Source organism: Pan paniscus, chromosome 3 (genome assembly GCF_029289425.2).
Source record: "Pan paniscus chromosome 3, NHGRI_mPanPan1-v2.0_pri, whole genome shotgun sequence".
NCBI classification, from domain to species: domain Eukaryota; kingdom Metazoa; phylum Chordata; class Mammalia; order Primates; family Hominidae; genus Pan; species Pan paniscus.
The window spans coordinates 163,498,598-163,514,746 of record NC_073252.2 but is presented as its reverse complement, the minus strand read 5'-3'; the positions used below and the strand labels follow the sequence as shown (position 1 = coordinate 163,514,746).

The window sequence follows — 16,149 nt, the reverse complement described above, 5'->3', positions numbered from 1 at the left end:
TGACCTCGTGATCCATCCGCCGTGGAGTCCCAAAGTGTCGGGATTACAGGCATGAACAAATCAGTTTTTAAAAAAGCAATTCAATAAATAAAATGGGCAAAAGACAAAAACAGGCAATTCACAGAAGACGCACAAATGACAAGAGCACATGAAGCAGTTATCAAAGAAATAAACAATAAAGCTTAAATATTTGTTTAGCTTGACTTACTGACAAAGACAATAAAGAACATTGCATGTCTCTAAGGAAACAGTAACTCTAAGACACTGCTGGTAGAATAATTTGCAGCAACTTTACTGGAGGGCAATTAGTCAATACACATTTAAAAACTTAGAGTTTTAAATGTGACCTAGAAATTCCACTCTTGGAATTTGTCCTGAGAGACTAATAAGAGAAGTGAGAAAAAAATGTATAAATTTAGAGCTATGATAGCTATAAAGTGGAACCCACCTAAATATCCAATAAGAAGGGAATGGTTAAAAATTATAATATGTTAATAACAGTAAATATATTGCAAAATGTGACATACATGTGCATTTATTCATAGTGAAGTATATTCACAGTATTCTTGTAAGTGAAAAGCACAACAGAATAGAAAGCAACATGAAGAATATGATTCCATCTTTTATACAGACTCACACAATTTATGAGTATCCTTACATTAGAAAAATTTGGAAAATATAGCAGATTTTTAACATGCAATGGTGTAATTAATTATGTATAATTCATTTTATTTTTACTTACCTAAAATTTCTACTTTTTGTAGAAATGTTTTCTTATACTTAAGAAATACATTGTTTTTATAACAATTCTTCCTCTTAAGAAAAATTTTGAATAGAAGACTTTTAAAAAAGAAAAAAATATATATTACCTATTATGTTACCATCCAATGACAACTGCATTAATGGGAAGGATTTCCCTTCAGTATTTTTAAGGATAACCAATTTTTTAAAACATACTTAACTGGGGTTCTGAGACCAGTATTAAGCCTTGCCTGAGGGACAAGCTTTTACAGAGAATTTTCTAGTATCCAATTACAGGGTTTTTCCATAATAGGAGAATAACAGTTTATAATTAGATTGACACTTTAAGCTCTGTCCAGATACCCTTGTGAAAGGAGACACCATCTCTCCTCATTCTTGGCGTGCTCAATTCAATCAGATGTGGTTTTTCTAAGTCAATGATTCTCCTTAGGAATTTTGGCTGAATTGGGTAAAGTGCCCTATTAATAATTACACAAGACAGTCCTGTAAATACCCAGAAGACTTATGGCATAGTTAGCAATAAGAATATAGTTATTAGTAGTCCTATTAAAGAATCACTGTACCAGTGGCTAAGACTCTGGAGCCAGATTGCTTGGGTTCAAACCCTAGCTCTGACACTTTCTAGCTACGTAATATAAGGTTTTTTTTTTTCTTTTAACTTTCTCTGCCTTAATTTCCTCTTCGGTAAAATTGGAAAAATAAAAACATTTACTTCATAAATTCTTGGGAGAATTAATTGAGTTAATATAGGTAAAACACTTATAGTGGTGCTTGGCACAAAACAGAAATACCCAAGAAGTGTTAGTTTCTATTATGATTCAGAAATCATACCTACTTGGAAATGATGTTGGATGCGCAGTGGTTGAAGGGTGAGGAAATGTGATTTGTGATCTCAACAGTACAATTCATTGAACAAATGTGTGCCCTCCATGAATATAAGATGTTCTGTACATATTATCACACTAATCTTTACAATCACACTCTAAAGTAAATGCTATTTCCAGCCGAAGGCAGTGGCTCACGCCTGAAATCCCAGCACTTTAGGAGGCCGAGGTGGGTGGATCACCTGAGGTCAGGAGTTTGAGACCAGCCTGGCCAACATGGAGAAACCCCGTCTCTACTAAAAATATAAAAATTAGCCAGGCATGGTGGCAGGTGCCTGTAGTTCCAGCTACTCAGGAGGCTGAGACAGGAGGATTGCTTGAACCTGGGCGGCGGAGGTTTCAGTGAGCCGAGATCACGCCACTGCACTCCAGCCTGGGTGACATAGTGAGACTCCATCTCAAAAGAGAAAAAAAAAGTAAATGCTATTTCTGTCTTCAGGATTATAAAACCGGGGTTCCTACAGTTAAGTAACTTGTTGAAGTCACACATAGTTAAGAAAAAGTAGAACAGGAAAGAGGGGAGGCGTTCTCTTGGTTTGCACCTTTCATTTGTTAGAGGAATTTCTGAATTAGGAAAACTCCAAAGGCAGAAATAAAGATGCCATAATTTTTTTTCACAATTTACCCCTTCCTTCAATAACAGAGAGTTTCTTTTCATTAATTCAGCAATACCTATGGAGCACCTGCCACGGGTCAGGCACTGCTCTAAGACCTGGAGCTACTGTGTCCCTGAAGAGTCTATTTTCTAGCTAGAGACAGGCAATAAGTAAGGCTGTGCCAGTTAAGTTATTGCCTCTCACCTCCAAACCAGCCTTCTATACTCAGTTTTGCTGTGGTGGCTCTGGGACTCTGCAGACCACTGGATCCAGCACAGTTAAAAGTGAGAAAGCCCACTGTTGATGGTAACAATGAGCAGGAGGCCCCCATGGTGGGCAGTGTCTCATCCTGCCTGCAGCAGGCAGTGGCACATGTGGGAAAAGCCCCATAGGCCCTGTGGAGGGCTGGGAACATTCTCCCCCATCCCTACCAGTCTTGGGTACCTGTTCTGTGGGGCACCTTAGCCAAGGTGGCCCTTGCCCACTGAGCAAAGGATAGGCTCCTACTCAGCCCTGCGGAAGCAGGGAGCTCCCCGTCACCCCTAACCCACTCTTGATTTTCCAGAAGCCCTAGGAGCTGACGAAGGAGAAGGTAGGCATCCAGATGGGCCAAGCACAGCCTGAAAAGACCTGCTGTTAAGAGTGCAGGGAGGGGCCAGGAGTTTCTGCTGTGATAGCTGGTTCCCTGTTAGGCTCTGCCTAGAGGAGATGCTTCAGGGAGTGTTGAGCTCTACAGGAAAAGGGAGTGACTGAACTCCTTCCTTTGTGCTTTCTATCTACTTCTTACGTAGCATCCAGAGATGCTTCTTTCACCCTACAAATGGCAGCGCCCTGCCGGAGCAGTGGGTGGATGCAGTTTGCAGTTGTTCCCACGCTTAAGAGAACCAGCTTCAGCACACAACACCTCAGAAACATCAGCCTCAGCCAGGGGGCTGACTTTTCAGAGGTCTGGGCTACGGGTCCACAGGGATCCTCCACGAAGGTGCTAAGTTTCAACTTCAATCTCTTCCTTTTTCTCTCCCAGCTCCAGGAGCTCCCTGCAGTCTGTACCTCTGTGATACCTTGGAGTTCTCTTGTGACCTTTTCTTACATGTTCAGTTACTTGATTAGCAATACTGTTTTCAGTAAGTGAACATATCACCAGTTACCTAAGTTATTATCCTGTTGTTGAACAGCTAGCTATTTTAAATTTTTTACTTCTAAATCCTGCTGCTGTAAAGATTGTGCATCAAACCTTTTTTTCAGGATTTAGGATCCATCTTTTTCAAAAAGAGTTTCCCAGGAGTAGAATTACCAGGTTAGGGAATGTGGCTGCTTTATTACTTTTTCTATATATTTATATACCACACACATATGCCTAAAATGCATTATTTAGCTTTTCTAAATGTTTTTGCCACTCATTTTCTCCAAGTAGTATAAGGGAATGTTTATATGATTTTTCGCAACCAGTCGGTTCTTAATAAAACTGTATTTTAAATCCTATCTTGCTTTTGTTTAATTTACTAGCACTGAATTGCTAACGTGCTCTAGCACATTTTTATGTTTATAATGTAAATTTTGAGATTAGGAGTTAATTTGATTTTCAATAATTCACTGTTATTCTAATGTTTGATGTCAATAGTATAATGATTTTAGACTTTAAGTCATGTTCATGATGGGAATGTGTAAGACTCTGGATGTTTTCATTCCTTCTAGCTCTCAGAACCCCATAGAGCAATAGTCATAATTTAAGCATGCTTCCTTAACAGTCTCAAGATACTTACAGGAAGTGATTCCTGTAGAGGAATAACATAGATTTTTACTAAATTCTAGTTCATTTTTCACTGCTATTATATAGTCTCTGTCTGGGGTGGATACTTTTCGATTTTCAACTGTCACCTTCACTTTATCTTAATTTTGTTTTTTCTATTACATTTTTATTCAACCAAGGATACTCTTTAAACCATTAGTGGGACTTTTTAAAAAAATATGTGGGGTAATAGGTTGGAGGGTTCAATAGATTCTGTTCTTAAAAGTAGAGAAACCCTTTATGGAAGAGTGACAAAAACAGCAAGTTTTGTTGTCCAATCCATTCATCCTTTCTTCTTCAATAACAAATCCCCAGTCTCAGCCCTGCAATGATGAGCCATCCCGGAATCTACTGTTGCCCTGTCCCCTGGAACTAGGATGTCCAGTGAAATGTAGATAGAACAATTATTGGGTAGGACTTCTGAAAAAACCTTTTTGCTTTTCTTTCCTTTTCTTCTGCATCCTAATAGAAAATGATGCAGAAGATGGCTGGAGCTCTGAAAACTACCCTGGGCCCTGAAAATGGAAACCATGTGTGTGCTGGGAATGGCAGAGCAGAAAGGAACGTGTAGTTCCCTAAGAAATAGTATATACACAATATATATAATATATATAGCGTGGTTTCCTCAACCTGAGCTGCCTGCTTTCAGATTTCTTTAACATGAGACAAAGCTACATGTCTCTTGTTTAGGCTATAACTACTGGTAGCCAAATATATTTCTTAACAACATCTCTTCAATGATGAAAGAGTATTGTCACATGTTTAGACATAAACTAGATTTATTATCATTTTGTCACTCCACTTTAATTGGTTTACAAAAATACAATGGAATAAATTTACCATAAACAAATGTCTGACACTTCATGAAAAAGAACAATTAGATAGACTAAGTTTTTTGAATTTTTAGAGTTTACCGTAACATCTTTGGGTAACATCTGCAAAAGCAATCACCAAATGTTTGTGAAATGGGGGTAAGAGAAATACCTACTTTGCCAGATAATATTTATGTAAGCACTCAGTAAACCTGAGAGGAACATATAAGTATTGGCTCTGATCCAACCAGATGGATCACATGAAGCCAAACTTAAATCATAAGGGCTAAAAATAATTACATTAAAGATAAACCAGTGAAAGTCATTCTGAGATTAAAGAGTAAGTATATTCTTACATGTTTCGGCAGCATGGTATTTCAAACAAGTTGCCTTGTGCTGTATTTTTTTTACAACCCTGCTATTAGAAGTGGAGGATTTATTTTCTTCATCAGAGGCATATTTTGTAAAGATTACACTGTCAATACTGACCCATGTTAAGAAAAGTTTGTGTGAAAATAAAGCATATTCAGCCTCATAGAGCTGCATGCTGTGCTGTGAGAACAGCAGGGAAGTTTTACAAAAAGTAACTTCACTCACATTTCTGAATATATTTTAAAAAAAGGTTTGGTTTCACTAACGTCAACCTGTACTCCAGCTGTTTGTGCATATTTTTGTGTGTCTCTACATTTTCCTTGGAGATTAAGATGGCCTCAAAAGGAAATCACCCTTTCCAAAACAGGCAATTTGCTTTTCAATACGTTGCATAACGGATGCTCCAAAGGAAGAAAGGTAGAGAAGCCTGAGCTGGAGGAAAACACAGTCGTGCAATGTTTTAGGACCCCAGACCTGCAAGGGAGAAGCTGAAGGTAGGAAATGAACATGCATGCATTTATATTCAAATGTATTATTTGAAGCAAGACAGTAATTTCTATGTCGTAAAAAAAAAAAAAAATCCAGCCTTGTTTTGAGAATTATCAAAACCCTTCCCTTCAACTTAGCTTGAACCATTACACACATACACACACTCAAATGTCTATGGCTATCAGCCCAATTCATTGTATAGAACACCAAATTTGACATAATTGATAAATCTGGGTGTTCTGGGTGTTCATTCTTTGCATTGAATCTGAAGACTTGCATTTAGCTTTAAAATTTCCATTGATGTGTTGATAGAGTTGCTTCATATACTTTTTTCTGTGTCCAATTTTTAAACTAATTATAACAAACAATTTCAGTACCTACCCCATGCAAAGCCTTCTGTGGGGCACAAAGTAAGTCAAACCTTGACCTCCAGGCTGTTACAATTCACTAAGAGAAGGCACACACATCCAACCACTAGCTTGGCATGAGCAAAGCTCAAGCAATACAGTAGTTCAGAGTAAAGAAAAACAACCAGGCAGGCAGGCTCAATTGTTGCCCGGATTCCTGCTGCATCTTATTGTTCCATCAGACTACATCAATCTGTTCATTTCTACAAGTATACAGCTTTTACAGGGAGCAAAGAAATAGGTTTTGGACAGACAAAAAAGGGGACATATTATTCTATTTTGGAGGTAAGACAAGGGTTGATGGAAATTTTGTTAAACAATGATCCCCTTTAGACTTTTAATCTACTATGCAAAATATAAAATATACATCTCTATTTTATGATTTAGGCAACTTTTGTTTTCATGAATGCTTAAGTGATATTTTAGTATGTCTTATTCCCAAAGAATTTTCCAAAAGAATGAATATTCAATTTATTATAAACTTTGAAATAAAAACCTAGACTTTAACATATATATCGATTCACAGGCAACATTTTGAAAGCATAACTTTTGTGTTAAGATAGGCATATTTTCATCTTGTGTCTACATACAAAAGATCAGATTTTAAATGATCCACTTGATTTTTATAGTATCAAAGCCAAATTAGGTAATGAGAGACTTTGCAAAGATTTCTTTAAAAGATCACTAAAAACACAAGTCAAGTGAAAAACTGTTGAAAAACTGTCATAGGTAGAAATCCTCACTATTAAATGATTAAGGAAACCCTGAATGAATAGAGTTTACTTAAATAAGTCAATATTAGCTATACAGCCATGACTGAGGTGAAGAGGCAGGGACAGAATGTAGTCTAATGTATAATTATTTCATTTAAATTACTATACCAGCAGCATTGAAAATGGATAGGCAGAGACAAGAATGAATGAAGGGAGAGCAGGTAGTAGACTCCTGGATGTGTCCAGGTGAGTGTTGTCTAGGATGAGGGTTGTGTTAGTATATTCACTAATTCAAAAAATATTTGTTTAATTTCAAATATTTGCCAGGCACTGTTCTGTCACTGGAATTCCACCATGAGCAAAACAAATAAAAGTCTCTATCTTGTGGAACTCACATTCTACTGGAGAAGACATACAATAAGATCAATACACAAAATATATAGTATATTGGCCCAGTGCGGTGGCTCATGCCTGTAATCCCAGAACTTTGGTAGGCTGAGGTGAGCAGATTACCTGAGGCCAGGAGTTCGAGACCAGCCTGGCCAACATGGCAAAACCCCGTCTCTACTAAAAATACAAAAATTAGGGCAAGCACGGTGGCTCACACCTGTAATCCCAGCACTTTGGGAGGCCGAGGCGGGCGGATCACCTGAGGTCATGAGTTCAAGATGAGCCTGATGAATATGGTGAAACTCCATCTCTACTAAAAATACAAAAATTAGCCAGCCATGGTGGCGCGCACCTGTAGTCCCAGCTGCTCAGGAGGCTGAGACAGGAGAATCGCTTGAAACCAGGAGGTGGAGGTTGCAGTGACCTGAGATCACACCATCGCACTCCTGCCTGGGCAACAGAGCAAGACTCTTGTCTTAAAAAAAGAAAAAAAAAATATATATATATATATATATAAAATAAAATAAATATAAATATATGCATATATATAGTATATTATAGGGTGATAAGTACATATGGAAAAAAGAAAGCAGGGAAAAGGGAAATAAGATGCCACTGTGAGGTGAAACTGTAGGAGGAAAATCTAAGGAAGGCCTCGCTGAGAAAGTAATGATTGAATGGAAGGAAATGAGGGAGTGACCCTTGAAGATCTCAGGGAAGAGCGTTTCAGGCAGAATGAACACTGAGTGTGAAGGGTGTGAGATGAGAACATGCCTAGTGTGTTCAAGAAGGATCAAGGCGTCTCTATGGCAGGAGCAGGAGGAGTGAGATGAAATTGAGAGTGACAAGGGACTGGGTTATGTAGTAACTATAGATCACTACAGGATTTTAGCTTTTATTCTGGGTGAGATGGCGAGTCTGTGCCAGCTACTGACCTATTAGCTCTTGGTTCCAAAGCACCCTTCAGTACTCTTCTTTATGATGACTCTGTAAACTACATTTTCCCGTTAGTCAAATGATTTCCTGTTAAGTTTTGCCAATAGAAGGCAAGGAAAAGAGAGAAGGGACTTACACATTTCTGTTTTTCCTGTATTGGTCAGTAGCAGTTAAAAGCTTCAACCTTCCTTGACAGCTTCCAGGACCAGTTCTCTGGTGAGATGCCAGGTAGCAGCGATAGCCATTTAGGATCCGCTCTCAGAGGTCTGTGTACCAACTCCATGGTGCTTCTTTGTTAGCCCTCTGGGTTCTGTCCTTGGTCCTAAAGATGTAGAGATGCCAGCCTCTTTAGTTTTTAATATCCAGGTTACTGAAATATTCCATTTTTGTTCTTTAGCTCTCAAACACCTATGTTACCAATTCTCTGCTTAAATGCCCTTTGTTCCAAATCCTTAAGGTGGTTTCTATTTTCCTGATAGTTACAGTGTCAGGTACTGGAAATGATGCCAGAAAGCCCTCAAAGATGGGATTATGGAAATGTTTAAGATAAGTCCTTGACCTTGAACTTAATGCTAAGTTCTTTATCAGTAGAAAATGAGGATGCTGATATGGCATGCAATATTTAGTTAAATTATCACCTGGGATTGCTTGGGATAAAATGCTTACGTAAATGAGTATCTTGGTGGATAAAATGACTGCTGCAGGTGATGGTTATGGTGGTAATAATGACTGTGATGACTTTTGGGTAGAATGGCTATTTCTGACAGTGCTGGAGACTATACAAAAGGAAAATGACTCAAGAATTTAATAATCTCAAAGCTTCTCTTGTCATCCTAGAAGAATCTTTTATTTTGTACAAATGTATTTATTTTAGTTTGTATATAGCAGGGCAAATATGTGTGAAAACCAAATTCAACATTTAACTATTTAGGTCAGTTATGGAATTACAATGAAAGGGGCATTCACAGACTTTGCAAGTGTCCTAAGTGAAAATTAAGACTGACTGGAAAGAAATAGGGATATCTGATGGAATATAAAGTTGAAAACCTTGAATCCACTCTGAGCATTCCTTTCAACCAGATGCTTATTCTCCTCAAGACTTACCACCTCTACTGTGTCTAGGCCTATACCACTAAAGCAATCTAAGTAACAGGGCCAAGTGAAAAATCCAGTGTAAGAAGAAATAAGTTATACTCCAAAAGAACTGCTGTATTTTTCTAAATCATATTGACATGAACCTAGGGGATATATGTGATTATAGCATATGTATAATAATATCATGTTAGACCAAAAAGAATGGAATGTGACATTGTAGCACATAAAATTTCTCAACATAGGTGTACTTCTTTCAGATTTAATATGATAGGTTGAGCAGACTAAAATTGTTCTAACAATTGTTTAATTTATTGGATTCAATGGTGGCCTTCTTGCAGGAAGGTTGGAGGAGAATTTTCCTGGCCTGGTGTCAAAAATGGCTTAGGGATGTAGGAATGTTAGAGTGGACTTTACTTGTGAAACTTGCACACCAACCACCCCTCTCTATTTGTTTAGAGGGCCCAGAAGACATCCCTTTTTCTAGAGCGTGTGCCAGTATCTTTGTAAAGCTCAATGGCAGTCATCCTCTGAAGGGCAAAGATGTCAAGGGCTGATGCTATTATTGAAAAAGGATCCCTAATTTCAATGTATATCATGGGATCGCAGAGTAGTGAAGTCAAGAAGTAATACTCACTTCAATAAGTAAGAGTTATGTAATTTCTGTGAAGATAGCTAGGAAGAATTAGAAATCAGAATTGACCTGCAGAGACCTTTGTCTATGCTCACTTAATTCCTTAGAAATGAAATGACTTAGGAGGAAAATAGATAAGCAGATTTCTAAAGTGTTACTTAATCAGCATAATAAGAGAACTCTATGTTTGATGGGCAGAAATCGGACTTGAGTATTCACAATTTCTCATCTACTTCCCGAACCTAAAGGCATTCACAGACTTGGAGTTCTTTGATCAAAAGGAAGACTGGGTCCTTTTGAGAAAGTACTCTTCAACACTGCCACAACTGAATACTGTAAAAGTTTTCTAGATCTTCCTGAGACATGCCTGCCTGCATTTGATAGGTGACCGTACACTAGACCAAATCAATGCTTCTAGGGACTCAAAAATCATTTTGGATCACTGCTCAAAAAGTGGGTACCTATGGAATCAAGTAAAAATCCATGTCACAGTGGTCAATTGAAGGGTAAAATGTAGTGGAAAAAGGAAAGCTATGTATGTCTTCTTTCTTGATTATATATACATGTAGCATATTGCAAAATAGCAATCTTTGCAGTGCCTCCCTTCAAGAGGTGTAATCTATTTTTCAATGTCTTGAATTTGGATGCCTTTGTGATTCGCTTTAGCCAGTAGAATATAAGTGACATTGTGTGCGTTCTAAGCTTGCTTCTCAAGAGACTTTGTATCCTCCTCCTCTCTCTCTTGGAACCCTGAAACTTCCATGGAGAAAAGCCTGTGCCCACCATCTGGAGAAGGAAAAACCATGTGGAATAGAGACAAGCTGTTATAGCCAAGGCCCCAGGCACGTGAGAGGGTCCAAAGACCAGCACAGTCAGCCCAGCAGCTGACCATGGACTTACCAGTGAGTCTAAGTGAAACCATAGGAATCACGGATTTTTTTCATCCTTTATTTCATCCCTATTACTTCATGTAAGGATTGTTGGTGTGATTGCAACTGAATAAGAGGATTTATCACCACTCCCAGATGGGGCATAGTAAATGTTAGGACTTTGAGTCTCTTATATGTGGAAGAAAGTACGAATGACTTCATTTATATAAAAGAGAGTTGGATCCTGCTACGTGGAAGCATGAAGTTGTTAACTGTTGTTGCATGGAAGTTAAAATACATGGAGAGGAGTGATTAGGAGTGCTGAGAAACCAAAGAAGGTGACGTTGTGATGCTGGGAGGACTCTGAAAATTACATTTTCCAGTTACCCTTGCCAGCAGGCTTCCTTTTAGGTTCCATCTGCAGGATGCATAGAGAGAAGAGCAGAAGGAACTTCCTTCCTGTTTTTCCTGTCTTTGACGGCATTGCTAGATCCAGCCTCCCATGAGTTGTGGCATTTCCAGCACAGCGCTGTGGCACACTCTCGGAGGAATCAGCAGCTCTAGGGCAGTGGCTATTTTCCTAGAAGTATAGAACCAGCTCTGCAGAGCCAGTCTTCTAAGCTCCTAGATTCTGGTAACCCCACCCCTTCCCTTTTGTTTCAACAACCAGCAGTATCAGCTGTTGCCTGAGTTTTTAAATCTCTGTGTTACCCTTTTTCTCTTTCAGGCACCCAACATCTGTGGAAAACACCTCTTAGATTGAGATATCCAGTGTGGCTCCTATTTTCCTGGCTAGACTCTAACTGATACGAAGTCATGGAGGGTTTTGAGATCTCAAAAGATTTGTCTTGCATTCTGATAGCATCACCCTGGCTGTTGTGTCGGAATTGACTGAGGGATCGACCAGCTAGGAGGCTATTTCAATCAAAATAGATGGGGATAAAGAAGTGGTTACATTCTGTATATATTTTGAAGGTATTAATGATGGGATTTGTAGACATTCAGGTGTGAGTTTCAAGGAAAGAATAAAAAAGTATGAACTGTTATCTAGGAGAGTAGGAGACTGATTAGAAGACTCTAGTGTTCATGCTGGGAAACAATTAAGATCAGTGATTATGAATTTAAAAGTTAGACCAACTAGCAGCTGAGTGTGCATAGCTCTACAGTGATTTTGTTAAGGTAATGCTAGCTGCTGTGACAGATAAATCCTGAAATCTTGTAACCTAATACAACAGAAATTTCTATGCTAGTAACATAAAGCCTAATAGGTAATGGGACATAATGAGGATGAACTCCTAGATTATACAACTGAGTCTTTCAGTGATCTTGGCCAGTAAAACTCAACACGTGTTTTTCAAGTTTGTCCTGGGAATTGATACCCCGTTGGAAAATTGAGGATGGGAGAAAATGCAAGATTTCCATAAATTTTATTTATGCCAGTCCTAGAAGTAGTATGCATCATTTCTACTCACATTGTCTTGGCTAAAATTCAATGTCATGGCTGCACCTTAGGTGAACAGAACCCAGGAAACATCATTTAGCCTTGTACCAAAAAGGAAAGGAAAATACGTTTGGTGAACTGTTTTAGACAATCTCAGTGAAAAGGAGAGATAATCTGTGTTGATGCAAGCAGAGACTAGGCAAATAATTTAAAAAGGTTGTTGCTTTGCCAAAAGTACCACAAAAGTGAGAGAAAGCAAAGGGGTTCAGAGCAGGTTCAAAGAATAATTAGAAGGACTGCCATGAATTTAAGCTGGGTAAGGAGAAAGGAGAGGACATGAGGAGAGAAAAGAGTTATTAGGATTGATGTGCTGGGGCACCAGATTGGTGAAATAATTGTTAGAGTTCCATTCTAGTAAGCATTGGCAGGCAAAGAGGAGGTGTCAGTTGGAGAATGTGATGCTTGAAACTGAAAATTTGGAGGAACTTCAGGGCTGCCATTGACAAAGATGACAGCATGACCCTGAATGTTAGCATCTGGGATAGGGTACAAGAAAGATCACTGGGAGACAGACTGCCAAGGAATTTAGAGTCCAAGATATCGACAGATAATCTACACAGATATCACATGTTGAAAAGAGTGATAGTGTTTCAGGTGCTGAAATCTTTGAGGAATGAGGAAATGTGAAAATAAGAACAGTGAATGACTTAGAAAGCTGTTAGTGGGCAAAACAGCAAGACTTGGTGATTGGTTATTGGCAGTGAAGATGAAGGAAGTGACAAGAGTCAATCCCAGTTTTCTCACTTACGTGAATGGGTGGATAGTCTAGCCATTTGTAGGAGAGGAGCACTCTAGGGTGTCCATCTTTAGGAGAGGAATGATGAGTTTATTTTTGGATATATGGATTTTAAAATTTCTCTCTCTCAAATATCCAAATGGAGATTTTGAGAAGATACTTTGAAATCGAAAGGTCTAGGACTCAGAGAAAAAATTGGCAGTGGGATATATATATTTGAGGTTATTGGAAAATAAATAGTATATAAAACCAAGTATTGGTAATATTGTCTAGGGTGCTAACAGGAAGCAGGGCTGGACCTTAAGACATGTAGAAAGAAAGAAGTCACAAAGAGAACACTCTTATCTGTCCAACCTACCATATTAAATCTGGAATAAGTGCACCTGCGTTGATTAATTTGGCCTGATCCAATGTTGTGTTTTATGCTCCTTGGTTTAACACCCTACTAATTTATTCCCATGTAGCTCCCCTAGGTTTATGCCAATATAATTTAGAATAATATTGCTATCTTTGGAGTATAACCTGTTTCTTCCTAGCTTGGATTATTCACTTGTCTCTCTTGAAATGGACTCAGATTTCTCTAGCTATAGGTCTAGACACAATAAGGGTGATAGGAATAGGCCTTAAAGAAAATAAGCAGCCCATTGAAAGAATGCTTAAAGTAGATTCACAATTTTCACTTTTATGCATGTGTACCTAAGTATTTCTATCTCCTCATAACCAATGCCCTAATTTTCCACTTCGGAAACTTGGAAAGTCTGTGAATACCTCTTACACGGTAATTCTATACTAACCCAGATACTTAAATGTTGAGTTTAATTTTTAGCCATATCTACCCTGGTGCATACAAACAAAAATAAATTCGTATGTACAAAAGCAAGAGATTTTTTAGGATCACGGAGAGGCTTTCTATTTCAGTTGACATTATTAAACCCCTGAGCATATCATTTTCCTTTTGTATGTTCTCCAGTGCAGTCATAAATAGTCATTCTACCAAAATGAACAGAGTGTGAAGTTTGGGAAACTAAGAATAGAGTTATTCAAGAAGGAGGGAGTGTGTCAATAAAATTAAAGTGACATTATTGAGAATGTAGTAGGTATCAGGCTATGTTCAAAGAACTTCACAAATATTTATTGTATTCTTATGCCAGTCCTAGGAAAAGGTACTATTATTGCAGGTATTTCTCTTTGACGTGGAAGAAAACAGAGGAACAAAGAAATTTTAATTAATTGCTTGAGATCCTAGCTAGTACTTGGCAGATCCAGCAAGCCATCCCAGGCCGTCTGACTCCAGAGTCCAGTTTTAACTACTACTTTATATTAACTTCTAACCCAAAGGGATCAGCACTACTCAGAGAAAACCAGGCCAAGGAATAGAAAACTGCTTTTTGGATTGAGTGGCAGGGAGGTCATTGTTGATGGTAGTAAGAGATTTGTCAGTGGAGCATGTAAGTACATAGTACTTAAGTTCATAAGGCAGACTAGAGTCTGATGAGGAGAGAATGCGGGGTTAAAAAGAGGACAGATGCACTTTGGATACTCAAGAAATTTGACTGTCACAGTCAAGAAACAGAAGATGATAGGGGTAAAATTGGGTTCAAGGAAAGTTGTATTTTTATTGTTTTGTTTTAAAAATGAAAAGAAGTTTTTAAATGTTCACAGAAAGGAGCCATCTGAGAAAGAAGGGGATTAATTACACAGGAGAGAAAAGAGACAATGGACTTTGCATGCTCCCTGGGAGGGTGGGAGGGAATTGAATTTAGGGCAGTTGTGAAAGGACTGATCTTAAACAGGAGAGGGGACAATGTTTCTCCTCTTTGAACAAGAGAATAACAGGATGAGTGCAAATGCTATCCAATTAAGGGAATTAAGAGTATATCCATATGATACCTTCTATTTTTCTCTTTAGAAAGTGAATTCATCTGGGTCTGAAAAATGATGGGTCTGGCATGGTGTAAATTGAGAGTGAGAAAAAGTTAAGAAAAGTGTGAATAATTGAGGCTAGTGAGTGAGAAATATACTGGGCTATGCAGGCACTGCTAATGACCTAGACGATAATGATAAATTTATAGTGTTACTTTGTCCTACTATTATTTCCTTAAGTGTCATTCTAAAATGGATTCCTTTAGGATTTAGTTTGCTAAATAAAGGCAATGAAAAGGCAGAGGAAATTGGAGTTCAGAGGGAAGAAAAGAGTAATTGAAAAAAGGGACCGTGGAATCCAAGCTGAAGAGGAGGACAGTAAAGATAAGAAGCATTATGGTTATGGTTATGGTCATGGTTATGGTTATGGTTATGGTCATGGTTAAGGTTATGGTCATGGTTATCGTATTGGTTATGATCACGGATATGGTTATGGTTATAGTCAATCATGGTTATGGTCATGATTATGGCCATAGTCATGTACGTTTATTGCAGCACTATTTACAATAGCAAAGACTTGGAACCAAACCAAATGCCCATCAATGATAGGCTGGATAAAGAAAATGTGGCACATAGATTATATTAATACTATTTTTTTAAAAAGGAGGTCACTGAGACTTTGGATATTGGCTGGATTAAACAGGAATTACAGGCCTGAGAATTCAGGAATTTAGTCCTACCAGTAGTCTCTTTGAAGGAGGTGGGACTGAAGGACTGGAATGGCAGACAGCTTTTGGCTGACCCAACTTAAGATGATTTGATTTAGTCACAGAAGTTGCAGAGCAGAACACAAGGCTTTGAGTAGCATAATGGCCCTGTCTCTGTGGGCCAGCCTGTTTATTATTTGTCTAAATGTTTATTACTTTGGCTACAGTCTGTTATTACATGTATTGTTCTGCGCTGTATTTGTGTATTTATATATCTCCCCTACTAGACTCTGGGTTCCCAAAGCCAAAGCCTGGGTATCATTTTTTTAACCTTGGCACTTGTGTTAGTGCTTGCCCAATAAATATTTGGTCTAATGACTTTAAACACACTATTTCTATTCCATTGCACTGTCTACTATTTAACATAGCTTATCAATGCCGTGCATTGCTTTGTTAGTTCATGATTTCTTCCAAAAAATGTTAAAGTCTAGATATATAGAAAAGTTGGATACAAACAGGAGGAAGAATGTGGAAGCATTACTTACTGTGTACGGATCAGTGATAAGAGAGAGAGGAAACCAATTAGCATTCTTTTCA

General features: G+C 38.2%; 1 long non-coding RNA gene across 1 annotated transcript in view; it reads right to left on the bottom strand.

Annotated features, from left to right (window-relative positions):
- Positions 1-520: 520 nt before the first annotated feature.
- Positions 521-16,149, bottom strand: part of LOC130541470 (uncharacterized) — a 78,091-nt gene continuing 62,462 nt past the window's right edge. The window contains exons 5-6 of the long non-coding RNA XR_008955530.2: positions 8,287-8,472; positions 521-2,043 (exon numbers count right to left, since the gene is read on the bottom strand). This is a non-coding gene — a long non-coding RNA (uncharacterized LOC130541470). The remainder of the gene's footprint in view (positions 2,044-8,286; positions 8,473-16,149) is intronic.